The 12,854-nt window shown below is 40.9% G+C and overlaps 1 long non-coding RNA gene across 1 annotated transcript; it reads left to right on the top strand.

Moving 5' to 3' along the window:
- The first annotated feature begins 4,306 nt into the window (after positions 1–4,306).
- Positions 4,307–10,155, top strand: LOC135319314 (uncharacterized). The gene is made up of 3 exons (XR_010377797.1): positions 4,307–5,289; positions 7,587–7,696; positions 8,958–10,155. It is a non-coding gene; the product is annotated as an uncharacterized LOC135319314 (long non-coding RNA).
- Positions 10,156–12,854: the final 2,699 nt, after the last annotated feature.

The raw sequence follows: 12,854 nt of genomic DNA, 5'->3' as shown, positions 1-12,854 counted from the left end.
AGATGTGGTATCTGTAGCTCCTCAGCTTTTTTTTTTTTTTTTTTTTTTTTTTTTTTTATTGACGTGTAGTTGATTTACAGGGTTAGTTTCAGGTGTGCAGCAAGGCGATTCAGTTATACACATACATACATATATACATATATTTTCAGAGTCTTTTCCATTATAGCTTATTACAAGAAACTGAATATAGTTCCCTGTGCTATACAGTAGGTCCTTGTTGTTTATCTATTTTACATATAGTAGTGTGTGTCTGTTAATCCCAAATTCCTAATTTATCCCTCCCCACCCTTTTCCCCTTTAGTTTGTTTTCTATGTCTGTGAGTCTATTTCTGATTTGTAAATAAAGTTTGTATTTTTTTAGAGTCCACATATAAGTGATATCATATGATATTTGTCTTTCTTTGACTTCCTTCACTTAATATGGTAATCTCTAGGTCCATCCATGTTGCTGCAAATGGCATTATTTCATTCTTTTTTTATAGCTAAGTAATTTTCCATTGTCTATCCATTCATCCATCAATGGACATTTAGGTTGTTTCCATATCTTGGCTATTGTAAATAGTGCTGCTATGAATACTGGAGTGCATGTGTCTTTTCAGATTATAATTTTCTCCCAATATATGCCCAGAAGTGGGATTGCCCCTCAGCCTTTTTTAACGTAATCTTTATGGCTTCCCCCCACTCCCCATCATCACCCCAGCTTTGCCCAAATGATTTTCAGGGGGAGCAGATGCTGTGGAATCCCTCCCCCCGTTCCTTGACCTTTTCCTCCTCTTTGACTCTCTTGCCCCCTCAGAAGTCTCTCCTGTCCCTTCCACTTTTTTTTCCATTTTAACACAGGAACCACAGCTTAGAACAGTATTTTTCACACTTAATGCACTTTTCTTCAATGAAAGGAAAAAATTCAAAGTGACCACCAAACGAATCTGGATCCTTGCCTTTTACCTAGAGAACACCTGCTATTCCTCTCCAGTCACCGGGCTGACTGAGCACCCCCGCTGCCCAGACACCCGCAGAGGGCACCGGGCTCCCTGACCTCCCAACCTGGTTTACCTCCCAGAGGGTGGCCGTGGAGGGAAGCCAGTGGATATCCCCTGCCTGAGGGCTGTACCCACTATGAAGAGAAGAAATACTATTTCTGTGTGTCACAACGGAAGCCAGAAGAGCCTCTTCTGATCTCCCTACATGGACCTGCAGTTAGGGTTAGGGTTAGGGTTAGGGTTGGGGTTAGGGAGTGGTCTTCCCCCACCTTCCGAGGTTCCAGTACCTTGTAGAGGGAACCCATATTTACCAGCTCTTACTACCTTTGTGATATCCCAAGCATTGTTTAAAAATCTCCAAGTGTCCTACGTGGGCTCATGAGCAAAGCTGACTCTAATATTCACCATTCCCTAGACACTGCGGCCACTTCTACTGGTCCTGACCCTCCAACTAGCTTTCACCACTTCCCTTTGGGACCAGTACCACTGGCTGCCACCCCTCCCTCTCGGCACCACTGGGACTGCCAAGCCTCATGGCCATCTCTGCCTTCTTTCAAAGCCTGCGACTTCTCCCTGTATCTCCCACCAGTCAATGCCACTTCATGTGTTAGTTGTTGAAATGTCAAAACTGTTCAGAGTCTGACAACTGAGAAAGGCTGTCTCCCTCTTCTTTTTAGGTTACACTTTATTAGAAAACTAAACACTACGCTGCCTCATCTTTAAGGTCAAATGCAGTATTTTCATTAAACTGAGGTTTTATTTTTACCCACTGAGGCAGTCGGGGCAAGGTTACTGCTGTAATAAACAACTTCAAAAGTTCAATGGTTTGAAAGAATGAGTTCATTTCTGCTCATGTCATGGTCAAGGTGAGGGTGAGGCTAGGCAGCCCTGAGACTCTGTTTCTTCAGGTCCTTCAGGGACCCGGCTTCTCTGCCTAAGGCTTCTTCATCCCTGGGGCCTTGGAGTCCTCCACTTGATCATCAGCACCTCCTGATCACGCAATGTAGGGAAATAAACTCTTTCCCTCTTCTTTCTTATCATAAATATTCTTTTTTTATTTTAGTCTTCAAGACCTGGAGATTTTATTCTTTCATCTGAGTAATTGCTATTTTTATTCCCTTACCCTAATCTTAAAGACCACAGGTGGGTGCTTAGAGATGAGATTTTGCATAAAGGTATTTTCTCCTTCCTAACACAACTGTCTCATTTTATTTCTTTGTCTGAGTTCATCTTAAAAACCTGAGTTTGGTTCTTCACTTGGAAGATTTTGCATGAGGCTAACCTTTCCTCCACTTCCCCAGTCTTAAAAGCCATCACTGGTCTTATTTGAGGAGATGTTTTGGAATGGGTTTTTGTTTTGGTTTGGTTTGGTATTTTTTGGCGGAGGGAGGAAGATAATTAGGTTTATTTATTTATTTATCTTTGGAGGAGGTGCTGGGGGTTGAACCCAGGATCTCCTGAATACTAAGCATGCACTCTACCACTAGAGCTATACCCTACCCCCCTGGAATGGGTTTTTATATTTTCCCCCATCACTTTTTGGGGAACACTTATTCCCCAGTCCCAGATTTCCATATGGAGGCATTTCCTCTAGAGCATCACAGAAGAAGTGAGTTTTCTGGTTGGTGAGTTCAGAAAAAGGGAGGAGGGAATGTTAACATAGCTGCTTCTCCTTTGGGACTCATTCATTCATTCACTTTTTAAATGATTCATTCATTCAATATTTGAGTGACTGCTACTTCTGGGCCCTATCCTAGATTCTGGGATGTAAGATTAAACAAAATAGTGGAGCCAGGCAGGAGAGAAGGTAGATAAATATATAGTGTATGGGATGGTAATAAATGTTATGGAGAAAAATAGGATAGGGAAGGGGAAATGAAGTGTGGAAGTTGCTGGCAATGGGGGAGGAGCATCCAATTTTTAATAGGATCGCTAGAGAAGGCAGTAAGAGGGTGACATTTGAACAAAGATTTATGGAGGCAGCGTGAATAGCAAATGAAAAGCCCCTGAGGCAGAAGCCTGCCTGGACTGTTTGAGGACCAGCAAGAATATGGCTGGAAAGGATGGTTCTAGGCGGGAAATTAGTAAAAGGTGAGCTCAGATATGGCCAGAGCAGAGACGGGTTATGTAGCCTTTGCGGGTGTAAGTAAACACTTGGGCTTTTGGTCTAGGTTAAATAGGAATCCTTTGAAATTTGGGGAAGGGGGAACAGAAGAGTTGATTTTAAAAGATTTAGATTTTAAAGGGATCCCTTTAATCAGTTTGGAGACTAGACTGTGGGATGGCAGAGGTGATGACTAGCTCTTGGTCACTGCAGTAATCCAGCTCAAAAGTGATGGTGGCTCAGACGAGGGTGGAGGGAGGTGGGGAGAAGTGATGACTCCTCCTTTATTTTGAAGGTAGAGCCCCTTGGGAATTGCTGATGAATGGAATGTGAAGTGTTGGGGAAAGAAGAACAAAGGAGGCTTTGAGGCTTTGGCCTGAGCAATTAGAAAACCGGAGCAGGGGAGACAGAGAGCAGGCTGGAAACGGGACATCAGGGGTTTGGTTGGTTGGGATGTGCTAAATTGGACATCCACTTGGATGTGCATGTGGAAATGGAGACTAGGCAGCTGGATATAAGAATCTGGAGTTCAGGGAGAAGTCCTAGGTGGAAATGTAAATGTGCAGGGCATTAGCATATAGCCCACATTGGACCGAGATCACTAAAAGAGTGAGGGTGAAAGAGGAGAGGAGGGAAGGGGAGGGGAGAGTGAGCCCTGCCAGCAACATTCCAGCAGGCACAGTTCCTGAGAACCTGCAGCGGAACCAGGAGGAATGGCCAGTGAGATCAAAGGATGACCAGGAGAATCTGGTGTCCGGGAAACCAAAAGGAAAAAGTATTTGAGGGTGAGGGGGCCAGTGTTTAATCAGTTGTTTAGGTGCTGCAGAGAGATCAAGGAAGGAAATGATTAGGAGTGATCTGTCTGCTTTCAGAGCATGCAGTTTGCTCTACTCTTTGCTGTGGTTTAGGGATCCTGCAGTTTTCCTGCTATGCCAGACTGAGGAAGTCTCTCTAATTCAAAGAGAGAATTTGCAAGCCCTTTCAACCGCAGATCTAAGCACTGTCATTCAGTCTAGCTTTCTTGCAATAGCAAAGCTGATATTTTCATCTCTATCTGTCCATCTCTTCAGTCTATTCTCCGGTCAATCAAGGCTATGCAGGGGAGATGGGGATTAATTTACTGGCCCCCCAAAACTTCCACAATCTTTAATATTCCTTTCACGTGTCTTGGCTTGAGAGATTTGTTCCCTTTTATATGGTCTGTTTCCTCAGTATTATTTTCTCTTCTTTCTGTCCCATCTTAGGGAGATTCTCCCTCAAGCTACTTTCTTCTTCTCTAATCCAGTGTTTAACACCCACCAGAGGAGCTGCAGTTACCTCAGTGTGGAGCCCGAGACCCTACTCCAGCCTCGCGGTGATTCTTTCTTCTCGTGGGAAGCAGATGGAATTAACAGACCATCCCTAATTGTTGTTCCTAAACAAGGTACTGCAAGATTCATCAACCTCTTCCCAGAAGCCAGGCTATACATCAGACACAAGGGTCAGGATTTTTTACAACTCCACCATTAAAAGCCCCTCTTTATGGAAAAACCGTATGCTTGTATGTTTTCATGTTTCTAAGAGGACAGAAATAAACTTGGCCCTTGGTGACCCAAATGAAGTAGAGGATATCTCCATGAGCCCACAGTAACTGCTCTGAGCAGAGTAGTGGAGCGAAAAACAATCTAACTCCTTGGAATTGTCACCAGGTCACATATGCACTCAGTTGCTCTCTCTCTCGTCCATGTCCTGACCGACAGAGACACAGAGTCTGGGCCGAAGACCACTGGGAACTTTAAGGAAGACATCCTCAGGCAGAGGACAGGAGCCGCAAAGGTCAGAGAGATGATGGGAAACCCTCTGATGGCCTCTGGCTCTTGGGGTCTGAAATTTCCATCTTAAGATCAAAAGCATCAAGGGACAGTCTAGCTGAAAAAGGCCACTTGCCCTAATTTTGGAAGAGCCTAAAAATAAAACCAAGGAGGATTTCTTAGAGAGATGATATGGCCTGAGCTTACTCTTCATGACAGTAGACAAATTTATTCCTCATTCTCTCTTTTGCCTTAAAGACCTTGGATTTCTGTTGTTTTTTGTTTGGTTTTGGTTTTGGTTTTTGCTTTGTTGGTAGGTTTAAAGATTATTAGTAGGATTCTTGGAGAGATTTACATGAAGCTGTTTTCTTATTACCATCATGAAGACTTCATTTTCATTTTACTGCCCTCAGAGGTAAGATTTTATTCCTTCATTTGGGAGACTGTACATGAAGCTAATTTCTCATTCCTATGAAAAATGGTTTGTGTGTGTGTGTGTTTCTCTTTGATACCTTGGCCTTAAAGCTCTGAAACTCTGTTGTCTTATTCCAGAGATTTTTATTTCAATCAAACTACTCTCTCCTTCACTAATAAAATCCTTAAGACAAGTAGATTTCTGATAGAGGACAGTTCATGTAATATTAACTTGTTCTTTCACAATACAAATTTCTTTTTTCCTCAGCCTTCAATCCTTAATGATCAAGTTCTTTTATTGAGAAAAATCTGGGTGCATCTTTTTTCTTTTACCTTGAAACTAGGGCTAAAAATATTAGATGCTGAAGACTTTGATTTCATGACCCTTTGGCTTTATATTATATAATTCTTTCCAAGCGGAATAACAATTTAATCTTCGATCTGCCTTGCATTATATAATTATCTAGATTTTAAAACATTACTCTCACTGATGATATATCATCTCTTCCTGTTTCTGGTACATGGTAAACTACATGTTCTTAAGGTTTTTTCGGGGTTTTTTTGTTTTTTGTTTTTGTAATTTCTTTTGTGGGGGAGGAAGGCAATTAGGTTTATTTATCTATTTATTTTTGGTGGAGGTATTGGGGATTGAACCCAGGACCTCATGCATACTAAACATGCAGTCTACCACTTGAGCTATACCCTCCCCTCTTGAAGTTTTAATTTAAATGAAAAAAATAAAGGAAAAAAATTGGCCAAAAATCTAGTTTAAAATGGAATCATAGATTAAAAAAAAAAAATCTTCTTTAATTACACCCAATGTATTTGCCTCAGATGTTCATCTACCAACTCTAATTTCATGACTTCTATGTAAATCTGGACTGACAATTTCAGACTAAAGGGCCTTCACACCAGGGCAAAACGGGCTTCTGTTGGGGGCCTCATGCCTCAGGGCATCCCAGGCTCTGAAGTGTCTTCCTCAACATGCTCCAAGTTCCCTCCAGGATGTGGACCACTCAGGTGGAGTGTGCCCCGCGAGCTCTTGTATCTTTCCTTAGGGGAGCTCTCTGACTCTGCCTCCACCCACATGCTAATGAATTCTGAAAAATCAAAATACATTTGAAATCAAACTGTTTATATTGATGACACCCTGCCAGAAATATTTCCTGAGGTCCTCCCTGCCCCCACCCCACCCCCACCAATCGTCTCCACGGCAACAGAGCCGCTCCATCTCACTCCCACATCTGTGTCCTGTCAGCTCTGCTGAAGGGGATTTGAGTGTGTGTGTTTGTTTCCTTTAATAGCACTGGATCTCAGTGTTGGAAGGGAATCTCAGAGGTCAGCAAATCTAATCCCCCCTGAGTAGGAATTGCTTCTGTAATCCTCAGTCACTTCATCTCTGCTTGGACATTATCGGCTCCTGAGAGCTCATGGTGTGCAGCAGAAATTCTCGGTTGGGTAATTTTGTGGCTGCTACCCGTGACCACCACCCAGCAATCTAATTTTCCCTCCCAAAGCCACAGTAAACAAGGTCTGATCGCCGTTCCACGTGGCAACCCTTGAAATGTCTGAAGTACTGAGGCAGGGTTCTTAAGAGAGTTCGCTTGAAGTTATTTCCTCCTTTCTATCAAAGACATTTTTCTCTACCCACTCCCTTCTCTTTCCCTTAAGTACATGACGTTTTGTCTCCCAGTGCAAGAGGTTTCCGTTGACGATAATTTCTCCTTCAGCAACCAAGCCTCACATTCCTTACAGAGAACGTTTTTTATGGACTTAATTCCTCCTTCCCCTCAGAAGTGTGTTCTTGCACTGCTTGGGCTTTGAATCTTTAAAGACCTTAGACACGGACTCTAAAAGCTGAAAATGCCTGTTAAAGAGCAAGAATGGATTCTCTAGAGAAGAGGATATTCCTGGAGCTGCTTTGACCTAGGACATCACAGAACTCTCTCCTCGTTTCTTTTTCTGTGTTAAACTTAAAGACCCGAGGTCTTGCTCTCATTAGTAAGAACGGAGCTCCTTTCTTCTTTACTAGGCCAACCCTAAATAAGAGAAAGCACTTGAGAGAAAGGATTTTGGCATGAAGTTTTTCTGCCTGTCCCATAGGATCCTTTACAAATTCTTTCTTTAGCCTTAATTTTAATCTTGCATCTCTATTCTCTTATCTGAAAAATTGTTGACTGTATTTTCCTTCCCAGTCTTGAAGATCGGGGATGCAAGAGTCTATTTGCTTCTGTTACAAAAACGTATTGCTTTCCACACCTTAGCTTTACAGATCTGTGAATTTGTTACCTCTTTTAGTGAACGGACAAAAATTACAAACTGGCAGCTTGGAGAAGAGATACAACTGGGACCAATGAATATGGCGCCACTCACTCAGTTTATATTTATAATGTTTTAATTTTAAATGAGTAAGTATGATTCATTTCAATTTGATCTTTTTGTGTGTCATTTCAATGAAATAAAATTGTAATTTATTAATATATGTACAAAACTGAATTTCAGCTACTTAAAACAATGGCATAGATCTAAATGTACTAATAGAGGAACATGCCCACCATAAGCTCCTGAAATAAATCTATAATGATCTGTTGTGTGCACGTGTGTGCACATGTAAAAATGTTTAATGTATATAAAGGGGTGCAACAGACTGAATATTTGGGTTCCCCCAAAATTTATATGTTGAAACGTAATCCCCAACATGATGGTATTTGGAGGCAAGGACTTGAAAGGCCTTGAGATTAGGGCTCTCATAAAAGAGCCCCACAGAACTCCCTCGCCTCTTTGTTACACGTGGACATGACAAATAGACAGCCGTCACCAGACACAGAATGTGCCTTGATCCTGGACTTTCCAGCCTCCAGAACTGTAAGAAATGAATTTCTTATAACAAGCCACCCAATCTGTAGTATTTTAGTTGTAGCAGTCCAAACGGACTAAGACAGGAAAGATAAACACAAAATCGTCAAGAGTGGTTCTCTCTGGGAGGTGTGTTGTGTTGCGTTCATGAAGGGAGAGGACTGTTACAGAACGTTCACTTTTGACTCCATATTCACTTGTTCTAGCGGACCAGAAGCATATATTCCTTTTTAAAAAATTTTAAAGCTGTCACCAGAACAGCAACAGAAAAGGAAAAAGAAAATACACTAAGGACATAGAGTCAATCAAGAGAAATTATATAGAATGTCGATGTTTATTTCCACTGAAATTAGTTTCTAATATCTACTTAATTTTATTAACTTTAAAGTGTATCATAGTTTCATTTTATAATCTACCCCTCCTGTTATTTTAATGGCGATCATATCTAAGGTTTATTATAACTTTCCTATGAAATAGTCTGTGACGAACTTTGATATCTTGCCCACGCATACAACAGACTAGGGAAATATCTCCTAAGGAGACATTACACATGTTTACCCACAGTAGAACATCAGAGTTCTTATATTATGACGTTTCTTCATAAAGAGTCCATTTTTTTATTTCCTTGCCTGTTTTCAGTTCCCAGCTTTGCTGAATCCCTCTTTTCCTCAACTTGACTCTCACCAGGTTCAATCTCTTTGGGATGTTTTCACAGGATATTTGAAAGAGAAGATAAACCCAAGTTCCCCCATATTTTTTCCTCTTAAAAAAATAAATATTCCTTTCCCTTGTTTAATTTTAAAACTCAAATAGAATTTCTGGTTCCTGCGAAAGTGGAAAACTGGCACAGATTACTGGCTCCCTTCCCCAGAATCGAACAAGGAAAAGCTTCAAGAGAACATGAATTCCAGGAACTAATGACACCGACAATAAGAAACTTCTGGGGAGGCAGAGGCAGTGCACCTGAAAGGGTTGGCTGCAGCCTGGGGCAGAAGACTGGCTGGGAGAAACAGGTTAGCGAAAATTAGCTTACATTTCCTCTCACCTCTTCCCTACTCCACTTTGAGGCAATGATTGCCTTCTGGTCCACCAGGGAAATTAGTGAACTAGGGGTTTGGGGGGCAACCCAAATCTCAGCTACAGTTAGAAATTAATGAAAAAGGGGCAAACTGACCAGCCTGGAGCACTGACTCCTCCACCCCTTCCCATAGTCCCTGGCTATTAAGTTCCAAATGATATGCCCAGCCTGGACCTTGCCCTTGAACTCTGGACTCATCTATCCGAAAATGTCTACTCATAACTCTCCTTGGATGTCTAATAGGCATCTCAAAGGAAATGTGTCCTCAGCCAAACTCTTGATATTCCCCCCCATAACCTATTCCTTTTGCTCTGTTCCCCATTACAGTAAGTGATAATTCTATTCTTCTGGTGACTGATTCCAAACCTGTTGGTGCTGTCTTCCATTTATATCTGGAAAAATTCATACAATGGAGAACTATCCGGCTGTAGCAAAAAGGAAGATTCGTATGTACCACTATGGAGTGAATTCCATGATGCGTAGCTAAGTGAAAAAAGCAAGGTGCAGGATAAGTGTGTAGTATTCTACCTTTACCTAAAAAGGAAGGCAAAAATGAGCAAATGCATATATTTTCAAAAATGGAAGAACAAGTTAAAATGCAATGAGAAATGGTTACTTTTAGGAGGAAGGAAGAAGCAAGCAGGTTAGAGGAAACAGGGTTAGAAGCTAAATGTCTCTGAATATACTTTGTTTTTATAGCTTTTAACTTAGAAACCATGTAGATGGTCTACATAATTATAAAAGTTAACTCAAGCTAGGAAAACATTAATCCATGAAAATTGAAAACAAAGAATCAAATATATCAAGTTGGTGACTTAACTATGTAGAGAAGAATTAATTCAGTAACTTCAAAATACAACAATTTGTACCTTCTTTGTGGAGTATAGTCTAAAGGAAAAATAGAATCGCAAAGTAATCTTAAATTGTATTCAGGGGTCATATTGCTAATAACAAAAGTATAAAACTATTATACACATATATAATAGATAGAGCAAATAAGCAATTTGTTAAGGATGTTTGAAACTATCATGTGTACACATAGAATTAGCTAAAGCAAATTAAGTAATTATGCTAATAAGTAAGAATAAAGAGATACAAATATAAAATCAAAGAACTTAGGTTTTAAGAATGTGCTCTTTTATTTGAATTGGAAATATGAATATTAACTTATGAGGTATTTTTCCTTTTCATACAAGAGTGTATGTTTCTAGCTCTGTGCAGGGAGAAGGCCTGGAAGCAATGACTAACCCAATGGGGACCCCTAGTGCCCAGACAGTATTCTCTAAATACCATTTCCTATGAAAAGGAACCAGGGCTCCTTGAGAGAAGGGATGGATTCCCGCCTGGAGCAGGAATGAGCCTGAGATACCTAGTCACACTAGAAACAAGGAAGCTATTAAAGTCCACCGGGGTCATGTTGAAAAGCCCACAGGAACCAGTTTGAAGGAACTCCCAGTGGTCAAAAGTGCAACAGTTTGAAGGGGCTCCCAATAGCCAAAGATGACATTTTATCAATAAGAATAATGACTGCAGTAGAGCAAAACATATAAAATATGTTAATATCCCAAGTTTACAATGATACTTTTTAAAAAATCCTCATTGATCACCTTTAGAGGATACTAAAGAACCAAATAATTTTTCTAAAAACTGGAAATGCAGGAGAGTTAATACCCCATGGGGCAATCCTGGTACAAGAACAGGAGTCAGTGATAAATATTCCTTTCTTCTCTTTCAAGCAGCAACTCTTCCATGCACTTACGTGACTTCCTGGGGTGTCCCTAGCAGGATAAGCCTCTAGTTCCTACAATGGGGTCAACTCAGGGAGGTGCTCTTAGGGTATCTTCTCCTCCTTTCCTGCTTCATTCATTCCCCCTTTTCTGTTCCTTGGAGGATCATTTTCCAAAACAATGATCATCATGCAAGTCTTTGTCTCAGGCTCTGCCTTTTTGAAGAACCAACGCTAAAACAATTGGTAGCAGAAGGCAGCCCCTCAGAATGAGTCTGGATCTGGGTCACTTCCAGGTCAGACATGGGTAAGGACTCCATTACTGGTGATAAGTAAGAAATACTATGGATTTGGCTGACTTTTGTTCATGGCCTTAAAAGCCTTGAAGAAAAAGAAAAAAAAAAAAAAAAAAAAAAAAAAAGGAGGGGGCTCAGGTTAACCAGATAGCTCTAGACATACCGTGAAAGTGAGAAAACCTCCATGGTAGTGTTTAAAGACGTTCCTGTAGCCACAGGGGCTGAAAAGTAAGTCCAGGGTTTAACTGCTAGGCTAGCAGAGCTCAAAGAACACTGAACAATACTAAACAGCACTGAACAGGTCTCATGTCCAGGTTAAGAACCCGATATGATGCAGTGAGAATCAGAGACCTAAGATGGGGGTATCTGGGTGCATGAGCCTAGCAACCTTGAATTCCGATACCTCTGCATCTTCCAGGCTGGCAAATGCAGCTCCCTACCTCTTGCTAAAGGAGAACAGCCTTTATTCAAATGGAGGCTCCCAAGAGACCACACCCAAGGCAGGTATTTCATAAAACGGTGCTTGTTCTCCTCCAGATCTGATTCCATCTTCCCTCTCTGCCTTGGAGCCAATGACAGGGGACAAGTCACAGCACAACCCAAGTGGGGAATTCCTGCTCTGGAAGCATTCGCACTCTGTGAATCTGAACACCTGGCCAACATGTATCAACAGGAACTGGGGCATGTGTGGGTACGGGACGTAAGTATGCTAGACCGGGAGACACAGAGAGCTCGAGATGATATCCAGGCGCTGAATACTTAGAATGGGGGAATTAAAACCTTGTTCTCAACAGGATAAGATGGAAGGGAAATTTTTCAAAACAGGGGAGAATCCATCCATGCAGATGTAAATGAGAACTCGATCCTTCTTCCACTCTGTGATTTTAACATAGACTAATGTCATCAGAAAGAAACAGCTGATGTTACAACTAAGTAAGGGACACGCCAATCAAGTTCCTCTCTTTGGATTCCTCTTTTTCCCCAAAATTGCTGATTCTGATCAACCTTTAAGTTTCCAATAAGAATTATGTACTTTTTCCTTCCCCCTTCTAAAAAAAGAGTTCTTGGCATAGGATGGAATGCTAGACACTAAAACACACACACACATACACACTGGACATTATTCAATCATACCTAGTAAATTGCAAAAGTTTAGTAACTAAAATAGATGATTAGATCTAATAGCAAGAACAGTTTTGTTAATCATTTAACACAATTATTAAGCAACCCCTGGGTGAGGTAAGTGAGGAAAAAGTTAAGGAAAAATAGATCTTTGCCCTTTAAGAGCTTAGTTTTTTATCAAGGCACATGGCTATGAGAGGCAAAAATACTCAGAGCCTCTTACAAAGCAACATACAATTTCTTATGAATTGTAAACTGCATGCTACTTCACATTTTAATGTCTCTGGATGCTGTAAAATCAATTGAACATCATAGTTTACTTGTTAGCATTTGTTTTCTCTCTATTAACAGCACATAAAGTAACAATGCCTCTTATAATCAATGGCATGTTGGAGTCAAGAAAATATAAAATAATTAAACGGCCATTTATTTTATAGCAATCAACAAATATTTGTCAAAAAGTAAATTTCTATATCCGTAGGTAATGA

The sequence above is a fragment of the Camelus dromedarius genome, chromosome 25 (assembly GCF_036321535.1).
Source record: "Camelus dromedarius isolate mCamDro1 chromosome 25, mCamDro1.pat, whole genome shotgun sequence".
NCBI lineage: Eukaryota > Metazoa > Chordata > Mammalia > Artiodactyla > Camelidae > Camelus > Camelus dromedarius.
This window is presented reverse-complemented; position numbering and strand designations above follow the sequence as displayed.